We start from the raw sequence: 27,741 nt of genomic DNA on the forward strand, positions 1-27,741 counted from the left end.
CACTAGGAAACATACTGAGAAAGCAGAGAAAAAGTGTCTCCTGCAAACCGTTCTCTTGGTGCTAGATGAACGAACGTCTCTCCACTTGCTCAGTTCTGAGTGATAAGTGTGTGTGAAAGCCATCCTTCACCTAGCTTGTTGGGAACACAAAGTTTCTTTTCAGTTGCAAACTCCATTCCATACATATATATGGGGAGGTACTAGCTCCAACTCGGTTTTACAGTGAAAACTTCAGGAACTTCAAACCGGCACTAAGAAACAGACTGAGAAAGCAGAGAAGAAGTGTCTCCTCCAAACCGTTCCCTTGGTGCTAGATGAACGAACGTCTCTCCACTTGCTCAGTTATGAGAGATAAGTGTGTGTGAAAGCCGTGCTTCACCTAGCTTGTTGGGAACACATAGATTCTTTTCAGTTGCAAACTCCATTCCTTACAAATATATGGGGAGGTACAAGCTCCAAATCGGTTTTACAGTGAAAACTGCAGGAACTTCAAACCGGCACTAGGAAACAGACTGAGAAAGTAGAGAAAAAGTGTCTCCTCAACCCGTTCCCTTGGTGCTAGATGAACGAACGTCTCTCCACTTTCTCAGTTCTGAGAGATAAGTGTGTGTGAAAGCCTTCCTTCACCTAGCTTGTTGGGAACACAAAGTTTCTTTTCAGTTGCAAAGTCCATTCCATACTTATATATGGAGAGGTACTAGTTCCAACTCTGTTTTACAGTGAAAACTGCAGGAACTTCAAACCGGCACTAAGAAACAGACTGAGAAAGCAGAGAAAAAGTGTCTCCTGCAACCCGTTCCCTTGGTGCTAGATGAACGAACTTCTCTCCCCTTGCTCAGTTCTGAGAGATAATAGTGTGTGAAAGCCGTCCTTCACCTAGCTTGTTGGGAACACAAAGTTTCTTTTCAGTTGCAAACTCCATTCCATACATATATATGGGGAGGTACTAGCTCCAACTCGGTTTTACAGTGAAAACTTCAGGAACTTCAAACCGGCACTAAGAAACAGACTGAGAAAGCAGAGAAGGACTGTCTCCTCCAAACCGTTCCCTTGGTGCTAGATGAACGAACGTCTCTCCACTTGCTCAGTTCTGAGAGATAAGTGTGTGTGAAAGCCGCCCTTCACCTAGCTTGTTGGGAACACAAAGTTTCTTTTCAGTTGCAAACTCCATTCCATACATCTATATGGGGAGGTACTAGCTCCAAATCGTTTTTACAGTGAAAACTGCAGGAACTTCAAACCGGCACTAAGAAACAGACTGAGAAAGCAGAGAAAAAGTGTCTCCTGCAACCCGTTCCCTTGGTGCTAGATGAACGAACGTCTCTCCACTTGCTCAGTTATGAGAGATAAGTGTGTGTGAAAGCCGTCCTTCACCTAGCTTGTTGGGAACACAAAGTTTCTTTTCAGTTGCAAACTCCATTCCATACATATATATGGGGAGGAACAAGCTCCAAATCTTTTTTACAGTGAAAAGTGCAGGAACTTCAAACCGGCACTAGGAAACAGACTGAGAAAGCAGAGAAAAAGTGTCTCCTGCAACCCGTTCCCTTGGTGCTAGATGAACGAACGTCTCTCCACTTGCTCAGTTATGAGAGATAAGTGTGTGTGAAAGCCGTGCTTCACCTAGCTTGTTGGGAACACATAGATTCTTTTCAGTTGCAAACTCCATTCCATACAAATATATGGGGAGGTACAAGCTCCAAATCGGTTTTACAGTGAAAACTGCAGGAACTTCAAACCGGCACTAGGAAACAGACTTAGAAAGTAGAGAAAAAGTGTCTCCTGCAACCCGTTCCCTTGGTGCTAGATGAACGAACGTCTCTCCACTTTCTCAGTTCTGAGAGATAAGTGTGTGTGAAAGCCTTCCTTCACCTAGCTTGTTGGGAACACAAAGTTTCTTTTCAGTTGCAAAGTCCATTCCATACTTATATATGGAGAGGTACTAGTTCCAACTCTGTTTTACAGTGAAAACTGCAGGAACTTCAAACCGTCACTAAGAAACAGACTGAGAAAGCAGAGAAAAAGTGTCTCCTGCAACCCGTTCCCTTGGTGCTAGATGAACGAACTTCTCTCCCCTTGCTCAGTTCTGAGAGATAATAGTGTGTGAAAGCCGTCCTTCACCTAGCTTGTTGGGAACACAATGTTTCTTTTCAGTTGCAAACTCCATTCCATACATATATATGGGGAGGTACAAGCTCCAAATCGTTTTTGCAGTGAAAACTGCAGGAACTTCAAACCGGCACTAGGAAACATACTGAGAAAGCAGAGAAAAAGTGTCTCCTGCAAACCGTTCTCTTGGTGCTAGATGAACGAACGTCTCTCCACTTGCTCAGTTCTGAGTGATAAGTGTGTGTGAAAGCCATCCTTCACCTAGCTTGTTGGGAACACAAAGTTTCTTTTCAGTTGCAAACTCCATTCCATACATATATATGGGGAGGTACTAGCTCCAACTCGGTTTTACAGTGAAAACTTCAGGAACTTCAAACCGGCACTAAGAAACAGACTGAGAAAGCAGAGAAGAAGTGTCTCCTCCAAACCGTTCCCTTGGTGCTAGATGAACGAACGTCTCTCCACTTGCTCAGTTATGAGAGATAAGTGTGTGTGAAAGCCGTGCTTCACCTAGCTTGTTGGGAACACATAGATTCTTTTCAGTTGCAAACTCCATTCCTTACAAATATATGGGGAGGTACAAGCTCCAAATCGGTTTTACAGTGAAAACTGCAGGAACTTCAAACCGGCACTAGGAAACAGACTGAGAAAGTAGAGAAAAAGTGTCTCCTCAACCCGTTCCCTTGGTGCTAGATGAACGAACGTCTCTCCACTTTCTCAGTTCTGAGAGATAAGTGTGTGTGAAAGCCTTCCTTCACCTAGCTTGTTGGGAACACAAAGTTTCTTTTCAGTTGCAAAGTCCATTCCATACTTATATATGGAGAGGTACTAGTTCCAACTCTGTTTTACAGTGAAAACTGCAGGAACTTCAAACCGGCACTAAGAAACAGACTGAGAAAGCAGAGAAAAAGTGTCTCCTGCAACCCGTTCCCTTGGTGCTAGATGAACGAACTTCTCTCCCCTTGCTCAGTTCTGAGAGATAATAGTGTGTGAAAGCCGTCCTTCACCTAGCTTGTTGGGAACACAATGTTTCTTTTCAGTTGCAAACACCATTCCATACATATATAAGGGGACGTACTAGCTCCAACTCGGTTTTACAGTGAAAACTGCAGGAAATTCAAACCGGCACTAGGAATCAGACTGAGAAAGCAGAGAAAAAGTGTCTCCTGCAACCCGTTCCCTTGGTGCTAGATGAACGAACGTCTCTCCACTTGCTCAGTTCTTAGAGATAAGTGTGTGTGAAAGCCGTTCTTCACCTAGCTTGTTGGGAACACAAAGTTTCTTTTCAGTTTCAAACTCCATTCCATACATCTATATGGGGAGGTACTAGCTCCAACTCGGTTTTACAATGAAAACTGCAGGAACTTCAAACCGGCACTAGGGAACACACTGAGAAAGCAGAGAAAAAGTGTCTCCTGCAACCCGTTCCCTTGGTGCTAGATGAACGAACGTCTTTCCACTTGCTCAGTTCTGAGAGATAAGTGTGTGTGAAAGCCGTCCTTCACCTAGCTTGTTGGGAACACAAAGTTTCTTTTCAGTTGCAAACACCATTCCATACATATATATGGGGAGGTACAAGCTCCAACTCGGTTTTACAGTGAAAACTGCAGGAACTTCAAACCGGCACTAGGAAACAGACTGAGAAAGCAGAGAAAAAGTGTCTCCTCAACCCGTTCCCTTGGTGCTAGATGAACGAACGTCTCTCCACTTGCTCGGTTCTGAGAGATAAGTGTGTGTGAAAGCCGTCCTTCACCTAGCTTGTTGGGAACACAATGTTTCTTTTCAGTTGCAAACTCCATTCCATACATATATATGGGGAGGTACTAGCTCCAACACTGTTTTACACTGAAAACTGCAGGAACTTCAAACCGGCACTAGGAAACAGACTGAGAAAGCAGAGAAAAAGTGTCTCCTGCAACCCGTTCCCTTGGTGCTAGATGAGCGAACGTCTCTCCACTTGCTCAGTTCTGAGAGATAAGTGTGTGTGAAAGCCGTCCTTCACCTAGCTTGTTGGGAACACAATGATTCTTTTCAGTTGCAAACTCCATTCCATACATATATATGGGGAGGTACTAGCTCCAACTCGGTTTTACACTGAAAACTGCAGGAACTTCAAACCGGCACTAGGAAACAGACTGAGAAAGCAGAGAAAAAGTGTCTCCTGCAACCCGTTCCCTTGGTGCTAGATGAACGAACGTCTCTCCACTTTCTCAGTTCTGAGAGATAAGTGTGTGTGAAAGCCGTCCTTCACCTAGCTTGTTGGGAACACAAAGTTTCTTTTCAGTTGCAAACTCCATTCCATACTTATATATGGAGAGGTACTAGCTCCAACTCTGTTTTACAGTGAAAACTGCAGGAACTTCAAACCGGCACTAAGAAACAGACTGAGAAAGCAGAGAAAAAGTGTCTCCTGCAACCCGTTCCCTTGGTGCTAGATGAAGGAACGTCTCTCCACTGGCTCAGTTCTGAGAGATAAATGTGTGTGAAAGCCGTCCTTCACCTAGCTTGTTGGGAACACAAAGTTTCTTTTCAGTTGCAAACTCCATTCCATACATATATATGGGGAGGTACAAGCTCCAAATCGTTTTTACAGTGAAAACTGCAGGAACTTCAAACCGGCACTAGGAAACAGACTGAGAAATCAGAGAAAAAGTGTCTCCTGCAAACCGTTCCCTTGGTGCTAGATGAACGAACGTCTCTCCACTTGCTCAGTTCTGAGAGATAAGTGTGTGTGAAAGCCATCCTTCACCTAGCTTGTTGGGAACACAAAGTTTCTTTTCAGTTGCAAACTCCATTCCATACATATATATGGGGAGGTACAAGCTCCAAATCGTTTTTGCAGTGAAAACTGCAGGAACTTCAAACCGGCACTAGGAAACATACTGAGAAAGCAGAGAAAAAGTGTCTCCTGCAAACCGTTCTCTTGGTGCTAGATGAACGAACGTCTCTCCACTTGCTCAGTTCTGAGTGATAAGTGTGTGTGAAAGCCATCCTTCACCTAGCTTGTTGGGAAAACAAAGTTTCTTTTCAGTTGCAAACTCCATTCCATACATATATATGGGGAGGTACTAGCTCCAAATCGGTTTTACAGTGAAAACTTCAGGAACTTCAAACCGGCACTAAGAAACAGACTGAGAAAGCAGAGAAGAAGTGTCTCCTCCAAACCGTTCCCTTGGTGCTAGATGAACGAACGTCTCTCCACTTGCTCAGTTATGAGAGATAAGTGTGTGTGAAAGCCGTGCTTCACCTAGCTTGTTGGGAACACATAGATTCTTTTCAGTTGCAAACTCCATTCCATACAAATATATGGGGAGGTACAAGCTCCAAATCGGTTTTACAGTGAAAACTGCAGGAACTTCAAACCGGCACAAGGAAACAGACTGAGAAAGTAGAGAAAAAGTGTCTCCTCAACCCGTTCCCTTGGTGCTAGATGAACGAACGTCTCTCCACTTTCTCAGTTCTGAGAGATAAGTGTGTGTGAAAGCCTTCCTTCACCTAGCTTGTTGGGAACACAAAGTTTCTTTTCAGTTGCAAAGTCCATTCCATACTTATATATGGAGAGGTACTAGTTCCAACTCTGTTTTACAGTGAAAACTGCAGGAACTTCAAACCGGCACTAAGAAACAGACTGAGAAAGCAGAGAAAAAGTGTCTCCTGCAACCCGTTCCCTTGGTGCTAGATGAACGAACTTCTCTCCCCTTGCTCAGTTCTGAGAGATAATAGTGTGTGAAAGCCGTCCTTCACCTAGCTTGTTGGGAACACAATGTTTCTTTTCAGTTGCAAACACCATTCCATACATATATAAGGGGACGTACTAGCTCCAACTCGGTTTTACAGTGAAAACTGCAGGAAATTCAAACCGGCACTAGGAATCAGACTGAGAAAGCAGAGAAAAAGTGTCTCCTGCAACCCGTTCCCTTGGTGCTAGATGAACGAACGTCTCTCCACTTGCTCAGTTCTTAGAGATAAGTGTGTGTGAAAGCCGTTCTTCACCTAGCTTGTTGGGAACACAAAGTTTCTTTTCAGTTTCAAACTCCATTCCATACATCTATATGGGGAGGTACTAGCTCCAACTCGGTTTTACAATGAAAACTGCAGGAACTTCAAACCGGCACTAGGGAACAGACTGAGAAAGCAGAGAAAAAGTGTCTCCTGCAACCCGTTCCCTTGGTGCTAGATGAACGAACGTCTTTCCACTTGCTCAGTTCTGAGAGATAAGTGTGTGTGAAAGCCGTCCTTCACCTAGCTTGTTGGGAACACAAAGTTTCTTTTCAGTTGCAAACACCATTCCATACATATATATGGGGAGGTACAAGCTCCAACTCGGTTTTACAGTGAAAACTGCAGGAACTTCAAACCGGCACTAGGAAACAGACTGAGAAAGCAGAGAAAAAGTGTCTCCTCAACCCGTTCCCTTGGTGCTAGATGAACGAACGTCTCTCCACATGCTCGGTTCTGAGAGATAAGTGTGTGTGAAAGCCGTCCTTCACCTAGCTTGTTGGGAACACAATGATTCTTTTCAGTTGCAAACTCCATTCCATACATATATATGGGGAGGTACTAGCTCCAACTCTGTTTTACACTGAAAACTGCAGGAACTTCAAACCGGCACTAGGAAACAGACTGAGAAAGCAGAGAAAAAGTGTCTCCTGCAACCCGTTCCCTTGGTGCTAGATGAACGAACTTCTCTCCCCTTGCTCAGTTCTGAGAGATAATAGTGTGTGAAAGCCGTCCTTCACCTAGCTTGTTGGGAACACAATGTTTCTTTTCAGTTGCAAACACCATTCCATACATATATAAGGGGACGTACTAGCTCCAACTCGGTTTTACAGTGAAAACTGCAGGAAATTCAAACCGGCACTAGGAATCAGACTGAGAAAGCAGAGAAAAAGTGTCTCCTGCAACCCGTTCCCTTGGTGCTAGATGAACGAACGTCTCTCCACTTGCTCAGTTCTGAGAGATAAGTGTGTGTGAAAGCCGTTCTTCACCTAGCTTGTTGGGAACACAAAGTTTCTTTTCAGTTTCAAACTCCATTCCATACATCTATATGGGGAGGTACTAGCTCCAACTCGGTTTTACAATGAAAACTGCAGGAACTTCAAACCGGCACTAGGGAACAGACTGAGAAAGCAGAGAAAAAGTGTCTCCTGCAACCCGTTCCCTTGGTGCTAGATGAACGAACGTCTTTCCACTTGCTCAGTTCTGAGAGATAAGTGTGTGTGAAAGCCGTCCTTCACCTAGCTTGTTGGGAACACAAAGTTTCTTTTCAGTTTCAAACACCATTCCATACATATATATGGGGAGGTACAAGCTCCAACTCGGTTTTACAGTGAAAACTGCAGGAACTTCAAACCGGCACTAGGAAACAGACTGAGAAATCAGAGAAAAAGTGTCTCCTCAACCCGTTCCCTTGGTGCTAGATGAACGAACTTCTCTCCACTTGCTCGGTTCTGAGAGATAAGTGTGTGTGAAAGCCGTCCTTCACCTAGCTTGTTGGGAACACAATGATTCTTTTCAGTTGCAAACTCCATTCCATACATATATAAGGGGAGGTACTAGCTCCAACTCTGTTTTACACTGAAAACTGCAGGAACTTCAAACCGGCACTAGGAAACAGACTGAGAAAGCAGAGAAAAAGTGTCTCCTGCAACCCGTTACCTTGGTGCTAGATGAGCGAACGTCTCTCCACTTGCTCAGTTCTGAGAGATAAGTGTGTGTGAAAGCCGTCCTTCACCTAGCTTGTTGGGAACACAATGATTCTTTTCAGTTGCAAACTCCATTCCATACATATATATGGGGAGGTACTAGCTCCAACTCAGTTTTACACTGAAAACTGCAGGAACTTCAAACCGGCACTAGGAAACAGACTGAGAAAGCAGAGAAAAAGTGTCTCCTGCAACCCGTTCCCTTGGTGCTAGATGAACGAACGTCTCTCCACTTTCTCAGTTCTGAGAGATAAGTGTGTGTGAAAGCCGTCCTTCACCTAGCTTGTTGGGAACACAAAGTTTCTTTTCAGTTGCAAACTCCATTCCATACTTATATATGGAGAGGTACTAGCTCCAACTCTGTTTTACAGTGAAAACTGCAGGAACTTCAAACCGGCACTAAGAAACAGACTGAGGAAGCAGAGAAAAAGTGTCTCCTGCAACCCGTTCCCTTGGTACTAGATGAAGGAACGTCTCTCCACTGGCTCAGTTCTGAGAGATAAGTGTGTGTGAAAGCCGTCCTTCACCTAGCTTGTTGGGAACACAAAGTTTCTTTTCAGTTTCAAACTCCATTCCATACATCTATATGGGGAGGTACAAGCTCCAAATCGTTTTTACAGTGAAAACTGCAGGAACTTCAAACCGGCACTAGGAAACAGACTGAGAAAGCAGAGAAAAAGTGTCTCCTCAACCAGTTTCCTTGGTGCTAGATGAACGAACTTCTCTCCCCTTGCTCAGTTCTGAGAGATAAGAGTGTGTGAAAGCCGTCCTTCACCTAGCTTGTTGGGAACACAATGTTTCTTTTCAGTTGCAATCACCATTCCATACATATATAAGGGGACGTACTAGCTCCAACTCGGTTTTACAGTGAAAACCGCAGGAACTTCAAACCGGCACTAGGAAACAGACTGAGAAAGCAGAGAAATAGTGTCTCCTGCAACCCGTTCCCTTGGTGCTAGATGAACGAACGTCTCTCCACTTGCTCAGTTCTGAGAGATAAGTGTGTGTGAAAGCCGTCCTTCACCTAGCTTGTTGGGAACACAAAGTTTCTTTTCAGTTTCAAACTCCATTCCATACATCTATATGGGGAGGTACTAGCTCCAAATCGGTTTTACAATGAAAACTGCAGGAACTTCAAACCGGCACTAGGAAACAGACTGAGAAAGCAGAGAAAAAGTGTCTCCTGCAACCCGTTCCCTTGGTGCTAGAAGAACGAACGTCTCTCCACTTGCTCAGTTCTGAGAGGTAAGTGTGTGTGAAAGCCGTCCTTCACCTAGCTTGTTGGGAAAACAAAGTTACTTTTCAGTTGCAAACTCCATTCCATACATATATATGGGGAGGTACTAGCTCCAACTCGATTTGACAGTGAAAACTGCAGGAACTTCAAACCGGCACTAGGAAACAGACTGAGAAAGCAGAGGAAAAGTGTCTCCTGCAACCCGTTCCCTTGGTGCTAGATGAACGAACGTCTCCCCACTTGCTCAGTTCTGAGAGATAAGTGTGTGTGAAAGCCGTCCTTCACCTAGCTTGTTGGGATCACAAAGTTTCTTTTCAGTTGCAAACTCCATTCCATACATATATATGGGGAGGTACTAGCTTCAACTCGGTTTTACAGTGAAAAGTGCAGGAACTTCAAACCGGCACTAGGAAACAGACTGAGAAAGCAGAGAAAAAGTGTCTCCTGCAACCCGTTCCCTTGGTGCTAGATGAACGAACGTCTCTCCACTTTCTCAGTTCCGAGAGAAATGTGTGTGTGAAAACCATACTTCCCCTAGCTTGTTGGGAAAACAAAGTTTCTTTTCAGTTGCAAACTCCATTCCATACATATATATGGGGAGGTACTAGCTCCAACTCTGTTTTACAGTGAAAACTGCAGGACCTTCAAACCGGCACTAGGAAACAGACTGAGAAAGCAGAGAAAAAGTGTCTCCTGCAACCCGTTCCCTTGGTGCTAGATGATCGAACTTCTCTCCACTTGCTCAGTTCTGAGAGATAAGTGTGTGTGAAAGCAGTCCTTCACTTATTTTGTTGGAAACACAAACTTTCTTTTAAGATGCAAACTCCATTCCATACATATATATGGGGAGGTACAAGCTCCAACTCGGTTTTACAGTGAAAACTGCAGGAACATCAAACCGGCACTAGGAATCAGACTGAGAAAGCAGAGAAAAAGTGTTTCCTGCAACCCTTTCCCTTGGTGATAGATGAACGAACGTCTCTCCACTTGCTCAGTTGTGAGAGATAAGAGTGTGTGAAAGCCGTCCTTCACCTAGCTTGTTGGGAACACAAAGTTTCTTTTCAGTTGCAAACTCTATTCCATACATATATATGGGGAGGTACTAGCTCCAACTCTGTTTTACAGTGAAAACTGCAGGAACATCAAACCGGCACTAAGAAACAGACTAAGAAAGCAGAGAAAAAGTGTATCCTGCAACCCGTTCCCTTGGTGCTAGATGAACGAACGTCTCTCCACTTGCTCAGTTATGAGAGATAAGTGTGTGTGAAAGCCGTCCTTCACCTAGCTTGTTGGGAACACAAAGTTTGTTTTCAGTTGCAAACTCCATTCCATACATATATATGGGGAGGTACAAGCTCCAAATCGTTTTTACAGTGAAAACTGTAGGAACTTCAAACCGGCACTAGGAAACAGACTGAGAAAGCAGAGAAAAAGTGTCTCCTGCAACCCGTTCCCTTGGTGCTAGATGAACGAACGTCTCTCCACTTGCTCAGTTATGAGAGATAAGTGTGTGTGAAAGCCGTGCTTCACCTAGCTTGTTGGGAACACATAAATTCTTTTCAGTTGCAAACTCCATTCCATACATATATATGGGGAGGTACAAACTCCAACTCGGTTTTACAGTGAAAACTGCAGGAACTTCAAACCGGCACTAGGAAACAGACTGAGAAAGCAGAGAAAAAGTGTCTCCTGCAACCCGTTCCCTTGGTGCTCGATGAACGAACGTCTCTCCACTTGCTCAGTGCTGAGAGATAAGTGTGTGTGAAAGCCGTCCTTCACCTAGCTTGTTGGGAACACAAAGTTTCTTTTCAGTTGCAAACTCCATTCCATACATATATATGGGGAGGTACAAGCTCCAACTCGGTTTTACAGTGAAAACTGCAGGAACTTCAAACCGGCACTAGGAAACAGACTGAGAAAGCAGAGAAAAAGTGTCTCCTCAACCCGTTCCCTTGGTGCTAGATGAACGAACGTCTCTCCACTTGCTCAGTTCTGAGAGATAAGTGTGTGTGAAAGCCGTCCTTCACCTAGCTTGTTGGGAACACAATGTTTCTTTTCAGTTGCAAACTCCATTCCATACATATATATGGGGAGGTACTAGCTCCAACTCGGTTTTACACTGAAAACTGCAGGAACTTCAAACCGGCACTAGGAAACAGACTGAGAAAGCAGAGAAAAAGTGTCTCCTGCAACCCGTTCCCTTGGTGCTAGATGAACGAACGTCTCTCCACTTTCTAAGTTCTGAGAGATAAGTGTGTGTGAAAGCCGAACTTCACCTAGCTTGTTGGGAACACAAAGTTTCTTTTCAGTTGCAAACTCCATTCCATACTTATATATGGAGAGGTACTAGCTCCAACTCTGTTTTACAGTGAAAACTGCAGGAACTTCAAACCGGCACTAAGAAACAGACTTAGAAAGCAGAGAAAAGTGTCTCCTGCAAACCGTTCCCTTGGTGCTAGATGAACGAACGTCTCTCCACTTGCTCAGTTCTGAGAGATAAGTGTGTGTGAAAGCCGTCCTTCACCTAGCTTGTTGGGAACACAAAGTTTCTTTTCAGTTGCAAACTCCATTCCATACATATATAAGGGGAGGTACAAGCTCCAAATCGTTTTTACAGTGAAAACTGCAGAAACTTCAAACCGGCACTAGGAAACAGGCTGAGAAATCAGAGAAATAGTGTCTCCTGCAACCCGTACCCTTGGTGCTAGATGAACGAACGTCTCTCCACTTGCTCATTTATGAGAGATAAGTGTGTGTGAAAGCCGTCCTTCACCTAGCTTGTTGGGAACACAATGTTTCTTTTCAGTTGCAATCACCATTCCATACATATATAAGGGGACGTACTAGCTCCAACTCGGTTTTACAGTGAAAACCGCAGGAACTTCAAACCGGCACTAGGAAACAGACTGAGAAAGCAGAGAAATAGTGTCTCCTGCAACCCGTTCCCTTGGTGCTAGATGAACGAACGTCTCTCCACTTGCTCAGTTCTGAGAGATAAGTGTGTGTGAAAGCCGTCCTTCACCTAGCTTGTTGGGAACACAAAGTTTCTTTTCAGTTTCAAACTCCATTCCATACATCTATATGGGGAGGTACTAGCTCCAACTCGGTTTTACAATGAAAACTGCAGGAACTTCAAACCGGCACTAGGAAACAGACTGAGAAAGCAGAGAAAAAGTGTCTCCTGCAACCCGTTCCCTTGGTGCTAGATGAACGAACGTCTCTCCACTTGCTCAGTTCTGAGAGGTAAGTGTGTGTGAAAGCCGTCCTTCACCTAGCTTGTTGGGAAAACAAAGTTACTTTTCAGTTGCAAACTCCATTCCATACATATATATGGGGAGGTACTAGCTCCAACTCGATTTGACAGTGAAAACTGCAGGAACTTCAAACCGGCACTAGGAAACAGACTGAGAAAGCAGAGGAAAAGTGTCTCCTGCAACCCGTTCCCTTGGTGCTAGATGAACGAACGTCTCCCCACTTGCTCAGTTCTGAGAGATAAGTGTGTGTGAAAGCCGTCCTTCACCTAGCTTTTTGGGATCACAAAGTTTCTTTTCAGTTGCAAACTCCATTCCATACATATATATGGGGAGGTACTAGCTTCAACTCGGTTTTACAGTGAAAAGTGCAGGAACTTCAAACCGGCACTAGGAAACAGACTGAGAAAGCAGAGAAAAAGTGTCTCCTGCAACCCGTTCCCTTGGTGCTAGATGAACGAACGTCTCTCCACTTTCTCAGTTCCGAGAGAAATGTGTGTGTGAAAACCATACTTCCCCTAGCTTGTTGGGAAAACAAAGTTTCTTTTCAGTTGCAAACTCCATTCCATACATATATATGGGGAGGTACTAGCTCCAACTCTGTTTTACAGTGAAAACTGCAGGACCTTCAAACCGGCACTAGGAAACAGACTGAGAAAGCAGAGAAAAAGTGTCTCCTGCAACCCGTTCCCTTGGTGCTAGATGATCGAACTTCTCTCCACTTGCTCAGTTCTGAGAGATAAGTGTGTGTGAAAGCAGTCCTTCACTTATTTTGTTGGAAACACAAACTTTCTTTTAAGATGCAAACTCCATTCCATACATATATATGGGGAGGTACAAGCTCCATCTCGGGTTTACAGTGAAAACTGCAGGAACATCAAACCGGCACTAGGAATCAGACTGAGAAAGCAGAGAAAAAGTGTTTCCTGCAACCCTTTCCCTTGGTGATAGATGAACGAACGTCTCTCCACTTGCTCAGTTGTGAGAGATAAGAGTGTGTGAAAGCCGTCCTTCACCTAGCTTGTTGGGAACACAAAGTTTCTTTTCAGTTGCAAACTCTATTCCATACATATATATGGGGAGGTACTAGCTCCAACTCTGTTTTACAGTGAAAACTGCAGGAACATCAAACCGGCACTAAGAAACAGACTAAGAAAGCAGAGAAAAAGTGTATCCTGCAACCCGTTCCCTTGGTGCTAGATGAACGAACGTCTCTCCACTTGCTCAGTTATGAGAGATAAGTGTGTGTGAAAGCCGTCCTTCACCTAGCTTGTTGGGAACACAAAGTTTGTTTTCAGTTGCAAACTCCATTCCATACATATATATGGGGAGGTACAAGCTCCAAATCGTTTTTACAGTGAAAACTGTAGGAACTTCAAACCGGCACTAGGAAACAGACTGAGAAAGCAGAGAAAAAGTGTCTCCTGCAACCCGTTCCCTTGGTGCTAGATGAACGAACGTCTCTCCACTTGCTCAGTTATGAGAGATAAGTGTGTGTGAAAGCCGTGCTTCACCTAGCTTGTTGGGAACACATAAATTCTTTTCAGTTGCAAACTCCATTCCATACATATATATGGGGAGGTACAAACTCCAACTCGGTTTTACAGTGAAAACTGCAGGAACTTCAAACCGGCACTAGGAAACAGACTGAGAAAGCAGAGAAAAAGTGTCTCCTGCAACCCGTTCCCTTGGTGCTCGATGAACGAACGTCTCTCCACTTGCTCAGTGCTGAGAGATAAGTGTGTGTGAAAGCCGTCCTTCACCTAGCTTGTTGGGAACACAAAGTTTCTTTTCAGTTGCAAACTCCATTCCATACATATATATGGGGAGGTACAAGCTCCAACTCGGTTTTACAGTGAAAACTGCAGGAACTTCAAACCGGCACTAGGAAACAGACTGAGAAAGCAGAGAAAAAGTGTCTCCTCAACCCGTTCCCTTGGTGCTAGATGAACGAACGTCTCTCCACTTGCTCAGTTCTGAGAGATAAGTGTGTGTGAAAGCCGTCCTTCACCTAGCTTGTTGGGAACACAATGTTTCTTTTCAGTTGCAAACTCCACTCCATACATATATATGGGGAGGTACTAGCTCCAACTCGGTTTTACACTGAAAACTGCAGGAACTTCAAACCGGCACTAGGAAACAGACTGAGAAAGCAGAGAAAAAGTGTCTCCTGCAACCCGTTCCCTTGGTGCTAGATGAACGAACGTCTCTCCACTTTCTAAGTTCTGAGAGATAAGTGTGTGTGAAAGCCGAACTTCACCTAGCTTGTTGGGAACACAAAGTTTCTTTTCAGTTGCAAACTCCATTCCATACTTATATATGGAGAGGTACTAGATCCAACTCTGTTTTACAGTGAAAACTGCAGGAACTTCAAACCGGCACTAAGAAACAGACTTAGAAAGCAGAGAAAAGTGTCTCCTGCAAACCGTTCCCTTGGTGCTAGATGAACGAACGTCTCTCCACTTGCTCAGTTCTGAGAGATAAGTGTGTGTGAAAGCCGTCCTTCACCTAGCATGTTGGGAACACAAAGTTTCTTTTCAGTTGCAAACTCCATTCCATACATATATAAGGGGAGGTACAAGCTCCAAATCGTTTTTACAGTGAAAACTGCAGAAACTTCAAACCGGCACTAGGAAACAGGCTGAGAAATCAGAGAAATAGTGTCTCCTGCAACCCGTACCCTTGGTGCTAGATGAACGAACGTCTCTCCACTTGCTCATTTATGAGAGATAAGTGTGTGTGAAAGCCGTCCTTCACCTAGCTTGTTGGGAACACAAAGTTTCTTTTCAGTTGCAAACTCCATTCCATACATATATATGGGGAGGTACAAGCTCCAACTCGGTTTTACAGTGAAAACTGCAGGAACTTCAAACCGGCACTAGGAAACAGACTGAGAAAGCAGAGAAAAAGTGTCTCCTGCAACCCGTTCCCTTGGTGCTAGATGAACGAACGTCTCTCCACTTTCTCAGTTCTGAGAGATAAGTGTGTGTGAAAGCCGAAATTCACCTAGCTTGTTGGGAACACAAAGTTTCTTTTCAGTTGCAAACTCCATTCCATACTTATATATGGAGAGGTACTAGCTCCAACTCTGTTTTACAGTGAAAACTGCAGGAACTTCAAACCGGCACTAAGAAACAGACTGAGAAAGCAGAGAAATGTGTCTCCTGCAACCCGTTCCCTTGGTGCTAGATGAACGAACGTCTCTCCACTTGCTCAGTTCTGAGAGATAAGTGTGTGTGAAAGCCGTCCTTCACCTAGCTTGTTGGGAACACAAAGTTTCTTTTCAGTTGCAAACTCCATTCCATACATATATAAGGGGAGGTACAATCTCCAAATCGTTTTTACAGTGAAAACTGCAGAAACTTCAAACCGGCACTAGGAAACAGGCTGAGAAATCAGAGAAATAGTGTCTCCTGCAACCCGTACCCTTGGTGCTAGATGAACGAACGTCTCTCCACTTGCTCATTTATGAGAGATAAGTGTGTGTGAAAGCCGTGCTTCACCTAGCTTGTTGGGAACACAAAGTTTCTTTTCAGCTGCAAACTCCATTCCATACATATATATGGGGAGGTACAAGCTCCAAATCGTTTTTACAGTGAAAAGTGCAGGAACTTCAAACCGGCACTAGGAAACAGACTGAGAAAGCAGAGAAAAAGTGTCTCCTGCAACCCGTTCCCTTGGTGCTAGATGAACGAACGTCTCTCCACTTGCTCAGTTATGAGAGATAAGTGTGTGTGAAAGCCGTCCTTCACCTAGCTTGTTGGGAACACAAAGTTTCTTTTCAGTTGCAAACTCCATTCCATACAAATATATGGGGAGGTACAAGCTCCAACTCGGTTTTACAGTGAAAACTGCAGGAACTTCAAACCGGCACTAGGAAACAGACTGAGAATGTAGAGAAAAAGTGTCTCCTGCAACCCGTTTCCTAGGTGCTAGATGAACGAACGTCTCTCCACTTTCTCAGTTCTGAGAGATAAGTGTGTGTGAAAGCCGTCCTTCACTTAGCTTGTTGGGAACACAAAGTTTCTTTTCAGTTGCAAACTCCATTCCATACTTATATATGGAGAGGTACTAGCTCCAACTCTGTTTTACAGTGAAAACTGCAGGAACTTCAAACCGGCACTAAGAAACAGACTGAGAAAGCAGAGAAAAAGTGTCTCCTGCAACCCGTTCCCTTGGTGCTAGATGAACGAACGTCTCTCCACTTGCTAAGTTCTGAGAGATAAGTGTGTGTGAAAGCCGTGCTTCACCTAGCTTGTTGGGAACACATAAATTCTTTTCAGTTGCAAACTCCATTCCATACATATATATGGGGAGGTACAAGCTCCAACTCGGTTTTACAGAGAAAACTGCAGGAACTTCAAACCGGCACTAGGAAACAGACTGAGAAAGCAGAGAAAAAGTGTCTCCTGCAACCCGTTCCCTTGGTGCTCGATGAACGAACGTCTCCCCACTTGCTCAGTTCTGAGAGATAAGTGTGTGTGAAAGCCGTCCTTCACCTAGCTTGTTGGGAACACAAAGTTTCTTTTCAGTTGCAAACTCCATTCCATACATATATATGGGGAGATACTAGCTTCAAATCGGTTTTACATTGAAAAGTGCAGGAACTTCAAACCGGCACTAGGAAACAGACTGAGAAAGCAGAGAAAAAGTGTCTCCTGCAACCCGTTCCCTTGGTGCTAGATGAACGAACGTCTCTCCACTTTCTCAGTTCCGAGAGAAATGTGTGTGTGAAAACCATACTTCCCCTAGCTTGTTGGGAACACAAAGTTTCTTTTCAGTTGCAAACTCCATTCCATACATATATATGGGGAGGTACTAGCTCCAACTCGGTTTTACAGTGAAAACTGCAGGAACATCAAACCGGCACTAGGAATCAGATTGAGAAATCAGAGAAAAAGTGTTTCCTGCAACCCTTTCCCTTGGTGATAGATGAACGAACGTCTCTCCACTTGCTCAGTTGTGAGAGATAAGAGTGTGTGAAAGCCGTCCTTCACCTAGCTTGTTGGGAACACAAAGTTTCTTTTCAGTTGCAAACTCTATTCCATACATATATATGGGGAGGTACTAGCTCCAACTCTGTTTTACAGTGAAAACTGCAGGAACATCAAACCGACACTAGGAAACTGACTGAGAAACAGAGAAAAAGTGTCTCCTGCAACCCGTTCCCATGGTGCTAGATGAACGAACGTCTCTCCACTTGCTCATTTCTGAGAGATAAGTGTGTGTGAAAGCCGTCCTTCACCTAGCTTGTTGGGAACACAAAGTTTCTTTTAAGTTGCAAACTCCTTTCCATACATATATATGGGGAGGTACAAGCTCCAACTCGGTTTTACAGTGAAAACTACAGGAACTTGAAACCGGCACTAAGAAACAGACTGAGAAAGCGGAGAAAAAGTGTCACCTGCAACCCGTTCCCTTGGTGGTAGATGAACGAACGTCTCTCCACTTGCTCAGTTCTGAGAGATAAGTGTGTGTGAAAGCCGTCCTTCAAATAGCTTGTGGGGAACACAAAGTTTGTTTTCAGTTGCAAACTCCAATTCATACATATATATGTTGAGGTACTAGCTCCAACTCGATTTTACAGTGAAAACTTCAGGAACTTCAACCCGGCACTAGGAAACAGACTGAGGAAGTAGAGAAAAAGTGTCTCCTGCAACCCGTTCCCTTGGTGCTAGATGAACGAACGTCTCTCCACTTTCTCAGTTCTGAGAGATAAGTGTGTGTGAAAGCCGTCCTTCACCTAGCTTGTTGGGAACACAAAGTTTCTTTTCAGTTGCAAACTCCATTCCATACATATATAAGGGGAGGTACAAGCTCCAAATCGTTTTTACAGTGAAAACTGCAGAAACTTCAAACCGGCACTAGGAAACAGGCTGAGAAATCAGAGAAATAGTGTCTCCTGCAACCCGTACCCTTGGTGCTAGATGAACGAACGTCTCTCCACTTGCTCATTTATGAGAGATAAGTGAGTGTGAAAGCCGTCCTTCACCTAGCTTGTTGGGAACACAAAGTTTCTTTTCAGTTGCAAACTCCATTCCATACATATATATGGGGAGGTACAAGCTCCAACTCGGTTTTACAGTGAAAACTGCAGGAACTTCAAACCGGCACTAGGAAACAGACTGAGAAAGCAGAGAAAAAGTGTTTCCTGCAACCCGTTCCCTTGGTGCTCGATGAACGAACGTCTCTCCACTTGCTCAGTGCTGAGAGATAAGTGTGTGTGAAAGCCGTCCTTCACCTAGCTTGTTGGGAACACAAAGTTTCTTTTCAGTTGCAAACTCCATTCCATACATATATATGGGGAGGTACAAGCTCCAACTCGGTTTTACAGTGAAAACTGCAGGAACTTCAAACCGGCACTAGGAAACAGACTGAGAATCAGAGAAAAAGTGTCTCCTCAACCCGTTCCCTTGGTGCTAGATGAACGAACGTCTCTCCACTTGCTCAGTTCTGAGAGATAAGTGTGTGTGAAAGCCGTCCTTCACCTAGCTTGTTGGGAACACAATGTTTCTTTTCAGTTGCAAACTCCATTCCATACATATATATGGGGAGGTACTAGCTCCAACTCGGTTTTACAGTGAAAACTGCAGGAACTTCAAACCGGCACTAGGAAACAGACTGCGAAAGCAGAGAAAAGTGTCTCCTGCAAACCGTTCCCTTGGTGCTAGATGAACGAACGTCTCTCCACTTGCTCAGTTCTGAGAGATAAGTGTGTGTGAAAGCCGTCCTTCACCTAGCTTGTTGGGAACACAAAGTTTCTTTTCAGTTGCAAACTCCATTCCATACATATATAAGGGGAGGTACAAGCTCCAAATCGTTTTTACAGTGAAAACTGCAGAAACTTCAAACCGGCACTAGGAAACAGGCTGAGAAATCAGAGAAATAGTGTCTCCTGCAACCCGTACCCTTGGTGCTAGATGAACGAACGTCTCTCCACTTGCTCATTTATGAGAGATAAGTGTGTGTGAAAGCCGTCCTTCACCTAGCTTGTTGGGAACACAAAGTTTCTTTTCAGTTGCAAACTCCATTCCATACATATATATGGGGAGGTACAAGCTCCAACTCGGTTTTACAGTGAAAACTGCAGGAACTTCAAACCGGCACTAGGAAACAGACTGAGAAAGCAGAGAAAAAGTGTCTCCTGCAACCCGTTCCCTTGGTGCTAGATGAACGAACGTCTCTCCACTTGCTCAGTTCTGAGAGATAAGTGTGTGTGAAAGCCGTCCTTCACCTAGCTTGTTGGGAACACAATGTTTCTTTTCAGTTGCAAACTCCATTCCATACATCTATATGGGGAGGTACTAGCTCCAACTCGGTTTTACACTGAAAACTGCAGGAACTTCAAACCGGCACTAGGAAACAGACTGAGAAAGCAGAGAAAAAGTGTCTCCTGCAACCCGTTCCCTTGGTGCTAGATGAACGAACGTCTCTCCACTTGCTCAGTTCTGAGAGTTAAGTGTGTGTGAAAGCCGTCCTTCACCTAGCTTTTTGGGAACACAATGTTCCTTTTCAGTTGCAAACTCCATTCCATACATATATATGGGGAGGTACTAGCTCCAACTCGGTTTTACACTGAAAATTGCCGGAACTTCAAACCGGCACTAGGAAACAGACTGAGAAAGCAGAGAAAAAGTGTCTCCTGCAACCCGTTCCCTTGGTGCTAGATGAACGAACGTCTCTCCACTTGCTCAGTTCTGAGAGATAAGTGTGTGTGAAAGCCGAAATTCACCTAGCTTGTTGGGAACACAAAGTTTCTTTTCAGTTGCAAACTCCATTCCATACTTATATATGGAGAGGTACTAGCTCCAACTCTGTTTTACAGTGAAAACTGCAGGAACTTCAAACCGGCACTAAGAAACAGACTGAGAAAGCAGAGAAAAGTGTCTCCTGCAACCCGTTCCCTTGGTGCTAGATGAACGAACGTCTCTCCACTTGCTCAGTTCTGAGAGATAAGTGTGTGTGAAAGCCGTCCTTCACCTAGCTTGTTGGGAACACAAAGTTTCTTTTCAGTTGCAAACTCCATTCCATACATATATAAGGGGAGGTACAATCTCCAAATCGTTTTTACAGTGAAAAATGTAGAAACTTCAAACCGGCACTAGGAAACAGGCTGAGAAATCAGAGAAATAGTGTCTCCTGCAACCCGTACCCTTGGTGCTAGATGAACGAACGTCTCTCCACTTGCTCATTTATGAGAGATAAGTGTGTGTGAAAGCCGTGCTTCACCTAGCTTGTTGGGAACACAAAGTTTCTTTTCAGTTGCAAACTCCATTCCATACATATATATGGGGAGGTACAAGCTCCAAATCGTTTTTACAGTGAAAAGTGCAGGAACTTCAAACCGGCACTAGGAAACAGACTGAGAAAGCAGAGAAAAAGTGTCTCCTGCAACCCGTTCCCTTGGTGCTAGATGAACGAACGTCTCTCCACTTGCTCAGTTCTGAGAGATAAGTGTGTGTGAAAGCCGTCCTTCACCTAGCTTGTTGGGAACACAAAGTTTCTTTTCAGTTGCAAACTCCATTCCATACAAATATATGGGGAGGTACAAGCTCCAACTCGGTTTTACAGTGAAAACTGCAGGAATTTCAAACCGGCACTAGGAAACAGACTGAGAATGTAGAGAAAAAGTGTCTCCTGCAACCCGTTTCCTAGGTGCTAAATGAACGAACGTCTCTCCACTTTCTCAGTTCTGAGAGATAAGTGTGTGTGAAAGCCGTCCTTCACTTAGCTTGTTGGGAACACAAAGTTTCTTTTCAGTTGCAAACTCCATTCCATACTTATATATGGAGTGGTACTAGCTCCAACTCTGTTTTACAGTGAAAACTGCAGGAACTTCAAACCGGCACTAAGAAACAGACTGAGAAAGCAGAGAAAAAGTGTCTCCTGCAACCCGTTCCCTTGGTGCTAGATGAACGAACGTCTCTCCACTTGCTAAGTTCTGAGAGATAAGTGTGCGTGAAAGCCGTGCTTCACCTCGCTTGTTGGGAACACATAAATTCTTTTCAGTTGCAAACTCCATTCCATACATATATATGGGGAGGTACAAGCTCCAACTCGGTTTTACAGAGAAAACTGCAGGAACTTCAAACCGGCACTAGGAAACAGACTGAGAAAGCAGAGAAAAAGTGTCTCCTGCAACCCGTTCCCTTGGTGCTCGATGAACGAACGTCTCCCCACTTGCTCAGTTCTGAGAGATAAGTGTGTGTGAAAGCCGTCCTTCACCTAGCTTGTTGGGAACACAAAGTTTCTTTTCAGTTGCAAACTCCATTCCATACATATATATGGGGAGGTACTAGCTTCAAATCGGTTTTACACTGAAAAATGCAGGAACTTCAAACCGGCACTAGGAAACAGACTGAGAAAGCAGAGAAAAAGTGTCTCCTGCAACCCGTTCCCTTGGTGCTAGATGAACGAACGTCTCTCCACTTTCTCAGTTCCGAGAGAAATGTGTGTGTGAAAACCATACTTCCCCTAGCTTGTTGGGAACACAAAGTTTCTTTTCAGTTGCAAACTCCATTCCATACATATATATGGGGAGGTACTAGCTCCAACTCCGTTTTACAGTGAAAACTGCAGGACCTTCAAACCGGCACTAGGAAACAGACTGACAAAGCAGAGAAAAAGTGTCTCCTGCAACCCGTTCCCTTGGTGCTAGATGATCGAACTTCTCTCCACTTGCTCAGTTCTGAGAGATAAGTGTGTGTGAAAGCAGTCCTTCACTTATCTTGTTGGAAACACAAACTTTCTTTTCAGATGCAAACTCCATTCCATACATATATATGGGGAGGTACTAGCTCCAACTCGGTTTTACAGTGAAAACTGCAGGAACATCAAACCGGCACTAGGAATCAGATTGAGAAAGCAGAGAAAAAGTGTTTCCTGCAACCCTTTCCCTTGGTGATAGATGAACGAACGTCTCTACACTTGCTCAGTTGTGAGAGATAAGAGTGTGTGAAAGCCGTCCTTCACCTAGCTTGTTGGGAACACAAAGTTTCTTTTCAGTTGCAAACTCTATTCCATACATATATATGGGGAGGTACTAGCTCCAACTCTGTTTTACAGTGAAAACTGCAGGAACATCAAACCGACACTAGGAAACAGACTGAGAAACAGAGAAAAAGTGTCTCCTGCAACCCGTTCCCATGGTGCTAGATGAACGAACGTCTCTCCACTTGCTCATTTCTGAGAGATAAGTGTGTGTGAAAGCCGTCCTTCACCTAGCTTGTTGGGAACACAAAGTTTCTTTTAAGTTGCAAACTCCTTTCCATACATATATATGGGGAGGTACTAGCTCCAACTCGGTTTTACACTGAAAATTGCCGGAACTTCAAACCGGCACTAGGAAACAGACTGAGAAAGCAGAGAAAAAGTGTCTCCTGCAACCCGTTCCCTTGGTGCTAGATGAACGAACGTCTCTCCACTTGCTCAGTTCTGAGAGATAAGTGTGTGTGAAAGCCGAAATTCACCTAGCTTGTTGGGAACACAAAGTTTCTTTTCAGTTGCAAACTCCATTCCATACTTATATATGGAGAGGTACTAGCTCCAACTCTGTTTTACAGTGAAAACTGCAGGAACTTTAAACCGGCACTAAGAAACAGACTGAGAAAGCAGAGAAAAGTGTCTCCTGCAACCCGTTCCCTTGGTGCTAGATGAACGAACGTCTCTCCACTTGCTCAGTTCTGAGAGATAAGTGTGTGTGAAAGCAGTCCTTCACCTAGCTTGTTGGGAACACAAAGTTTCTTTTCAGTTGCAAACTCCATTCCATACAAATATATGGGGAGGTACAAGCTCCAACTCGGTTTTACAGTGAAAACTGCAGGAACTTCAAACCGGCACTAGGAAACAGACTGAGAATGTAGAGAAAAAGTGTCTCCTGCAACCCGTTTCCTAGGTGCTAGATGAACGAACGTCTCTCCACTTTCTCAGTTCTGAGAGATAAGTGTGTGTGAAAGCCGTCCTTCACTTAGCTTGTTGGGAACACAAAGTTTCTTTTCAGTTGCAAACTCCATTCCATACTTATATATGGAGAGGTACTAGCTCCAACTCTGTTTTACAGTGAAAACTGCAGGAACTTCAAACCGGCACTAAGAAACAGACTGAGAAAGCAGAGAAAAAGTGTCTCCTGCAACCCGTTCCCTTGGTGCTAGATGAACGAACGTCTCTCCACTTGCTAAGTTCTGAGAGATAAGTGTGTGTGAAAGCCGTGCTTCACCTAGCTTGTTGGGAACACATAAATTCTTTTCAGTTGCAAACTCCATTCCATACATATATATGGGGAGGTACAAGCTCCAACTCGGTTTTACAGAGAAAACTGCAGGAACTTCAAACCGGCACTAGGAAACAGACTGAGAAAGCAGAGAAAAAGTGTCTCCTGCAACCCGTTCCCTTGGTGCTCGATGAACGAACGTCTCCCCACTTGCTCAGTTCTGAGAGATAAGTGTGTGTGAAAGCCGTCCTTCACCTAGCTTGTTGGGAACACAAAGTTTCTTTTCAGTTGCAAACTCCATTCCATACATATATATGGGGAGGTACTAGCTTCAAATCGGTTTTACAGTGAAAAGTGCAGGAACTTCAAACCGGCACTAGGAAACAGACTGAGAAATCAGAGAAAAAGTGTCTCCTGCAACCCGTTCCCTTGGTGCTAGATGAACGAACGTCTCTCCACTTTCTCAGTTCCGAGAGAAATGTGTGTGTGAAAACCATACTTCCCCTAGCTTGTTGGGAACACAAAGTTTCTTTTCAGTTGCAAACTCCATTCCATACATATATATGGGGAGGTACTAGCTCCAACTCGGTTTTACAGTGAAAACTGCAGGACCTTCAAACCGGCACTAGGAAACAGACTGACAAAGCAGAGAAAAAGTGTCTCCTGCAACCAGTTCCCTTGGTGCTAGATGATCGAACTTCTCTCCACTTGCTCAGTTCTGAGAGATAAGTGTGTGTGAAAGCAGTCCTTCACTTATCTTGTTGGAAACACAAACTTTCTTTTCAGATGCAAACTCCATTCCATACATATATATGGGGAGGTACTAGCTCCAACTCGGTTTTACAGTGAAAACTGCAGGAACATCAAACCGGCACTAGGAATCAGATTGAGAAAGCAGAGAAAAAGTGTTTCCTGCAACCTTTCCCTTGGTGATAGATGAACGAACGTCTCTCCACTTGCTCAGTTTTGAGAGATAAGAGTGTGTGAAAGCCGTCCTTCACCTAGCTTGTTGGGAACACAAAGTTTCTTTTCAGTTGCAAACTCTATTCCATACATATATATGGGGAGGTACTAGCTCCAACTCTGTTTTACAGTGAAAACTGCAGGAACATCAAACCGACACTAGGAAACAGACTGAGAAACAGAGAAAAAGTGTCTCCTGCAACCCGTTCCCATGGTGCTAGATGAACGAACGTCTCTCCACTTGCTGATTTCTGAGAGATAAGTGTGTGTGAAAGCCGTCCTTCACCTAGCTTGTTGGGAACACAAAGTTTCTTTTAAGTTGCAAACTCCTTTCCATAAATATATATGGGGAGGTACAAGCTCCAACTCGGTTTTACAGTGAAAACTACAGGAACTTGAAACCGGCACTAAGAAACAGACTGAGAAAGCGGAGAAAAAGTGTCACCTGCAACCCGTTCCCTTGGTGGTAGATGAACGAACGTCTCTCCACTTGCTCAGTTCTGAGAGATAAGTGTGTGTGAAAGCCGTCCTTCAAATAGCTTGTGGGGAACACAAAGTTTGTTTTCAGTTGCAAACTCCAATTCATACATATATATGTTGAGGTACTAGCTCCAACTCGATTTTACAGTGAAAACTTCAGGAACTTCAACCCGGCACTAGGAAACAGACTGAGGAAGTAGAGAAAAAGTGTCTCCTGCAACCCGTTCCCTTGGTGCTAGATGAACGAACGTCTCTCCACTTTCTCAGTTCTGAGAGATAAGTGTGTGTGAAAGCCGTCCTTCACCTAGCTTGTTGGGAACACAAAGTTTCTTTTCAGTTGCAAACTCCATTCCATACATATATAAGGGGAGGTACAAGCTCCAAATCGTTTTTACAGTGAAAACTGCAGAAACTTCAAACCGGCACTAGGAAACAGGCTGAGAAATCAGAGAAATAGTGTCCCCTGCAACCCGTTCCCTTGGTGCTAGATGAACGAACGTCTCTCCACTTGCTCATTTATGATAGATAAGTGTGTGTAAAAGCCGTCCTTCACCTAGCTTGTTGGGAACACAAAGTTTCTTTTCAGTTGCAAACTCCATTCCATACATATATATGGGGAGGTACAAGCTCCAACTCGGTTTTACAGTGAAAACTGCAGGAACTTCAAACCGGCACTAGGAAACAGACTGAGAAAGCAGAGAAAAAGTGTCTCCTCAACCCGTTCCCTTGGTGCTAGATGAACGAACGTCTCTCCACTTGCTCAGTTCTGAGAGATAAGTGTGTGTGAAAGCCGTCCTTCACCTAGCTTGTTGGGAACACAATGTTCCTTTTCAGTTGCAAACTCCATTCCATACATATATATGGGGAGGTACTAGCTCCAACTCGGTTTTACACTGAAAATTGCCGGAACTTGAAACCGGCACTAGGAAACAGACTGAGAAAGCAGAGAAAAAGTGTCTCCTGCAACCCGTTCCCTTGGTGCTAGAAGAACGAACGTCTCTCCACTTTCTCAGTTCTGAGAGATAAGTGTGTGTGAAAGCCGAAATTCACCTAGCTTGTTGGGAACACAAAGTTTGTTTTCAGTTGCAAACTCCATTCCATACTTATATATGGAGAGGTACTAGCTCCAACTCTGTTTTACAGTGAAAACTGCAGGAACTTCAAACCGGCACTAAGAAACAGACTGAGAAAGCAGAGAAAAGTGTCTCCTGCAACCCGTTCCCTTGGTGCTAGATGAACGAACGTCTCTCCACTTGCTCAGTTCTGAGAGATAAGTGTGTGTGAAAGCCGTCCTTCACCTAGCTTGTTGGGAACACAAAGTTTCTTTTCAGTTGCAAACTCCATTCCATACATATATATGGGGAGGTACAAGCTCCAAATCGTTTTTACAGTGAAAAGTGCAGGAACTTCAAACCGGCACTAGGAAACAGACTGAGAAAGCAGAGAAAAAGTGTCTCCTGCAACCCGTTATCTTGGTGCTAGATGAACGAACGTCTCTCCACTTGCTCAGTTATGAGAGATAAGTGTGTGTGAAAGCCGTCCTTCACCTAGCTTGTTGGGAACACAAAGTTTCTTTTCAGTTGCAAACTCCATTCCATACAAATATATGGGGAGGTACAAGCTCCAACTCGGTTTTACAGTGAAAACTGCAGGAACTTCAAACCGGCACTAGGAAACAGACTGAGAATGTAGAGAAAAAGTGTCTCCTGCAACCCGTTTCCTAGGTGCTAGATGAACGAACGTCTCTCCACTTTCTCAGTTCTGAGAGATAAGTGTGTGTGAAAGCCGTCCTTCACTTAGCTTGTTGGGAACACAAAGTTTCTTTTCAGTTGCAAACTCCATTCCATACTTATATATGGAGAGGTACTAGCTCCAACTCTGTTTTACAGTGAAAACTGCAGGAACTTCAAACCGGCACTAAGAAACAGACTGAGAAAGCAGAGAAAAAGTGTCTCCTGCAACCCGTTCCCTTGGTGCTAGATGAACGAACGTCTCTCCACTTGCTAAGTTCTGAGAGATAAGTGTGTGTGAAAGCCGTGCTTCACCTAGCTTGTTGGGAACACATAAATTCTTTTCAGTTGCAAACTCCATTCCATACATATATATGGGGAGGTACAAGCTCCAACTCGGTTTTACAGAGAAAACTGCAGGAACTTCAAACCGGCACTAGGAAACAGACTGAGAAAGCAGAGAAAAGTGTCTCCTGCAACCCGTTCCCTTGGTGCTCGATGAACGAACGTCTCCCCACTTGCTCAGTTCTGAGAGATAAGTGTGTGTGAAAGCCGTCCTTCACCTAGCTTGTTGGGAACACAAAGTTTCTTTTCAGTTGCAAACTCCATTCCATACATATATATGGGGAGGTACTAGCTTCAAATCGGTTTTACAGTGAAAAGTGCAGGAACTTCAAACCGGCACTAGGAAACAGACTGAGAAAGCAGAGAAATAGTGTCTCCTGCAACCCGTTCCCTTGGTGCTAGATGAACGAACGTCTCTCCACTTTCTCAGTTCCGAGAGAAATGTGTGTGTGAAAACCATACTTCCCCTAGCTTGTTGGGAACACAAAGTTTCTTTTCAGTTGCAAACTCCATTCCATACATATATATGGGGAGGTACTAGCTCCAACTCGGTTTTACAGTGAAAACTGCAGGACCTTCAAACCGGCACTAGGAAACAGACTGACAAAGCAGAGAAAAAGTGTCTCCTGCAACCCGTTCCCTTGGTGCTAGATGATCGAACTTCTCTCCACTTGCTCAGTTCTGAGAGATAAGTGTGTGTGAAAGCAGTCCT

This window comes from Camelus bactrianus, chromosome 3 (genome assembly GCF_048773025.1).
Source record: "Camelus bactrianus isolate YW-2024 breed Bactrian camel chromosome 3, ASM4877302v1, whole genome shotgun sequence".
NCBI classification, from domain to species: Eukaryota; Metazoa; Chordata; class Mammalia; order Artiodactyla; family Camelidae; genus Camelus; species Camelus bactrianus.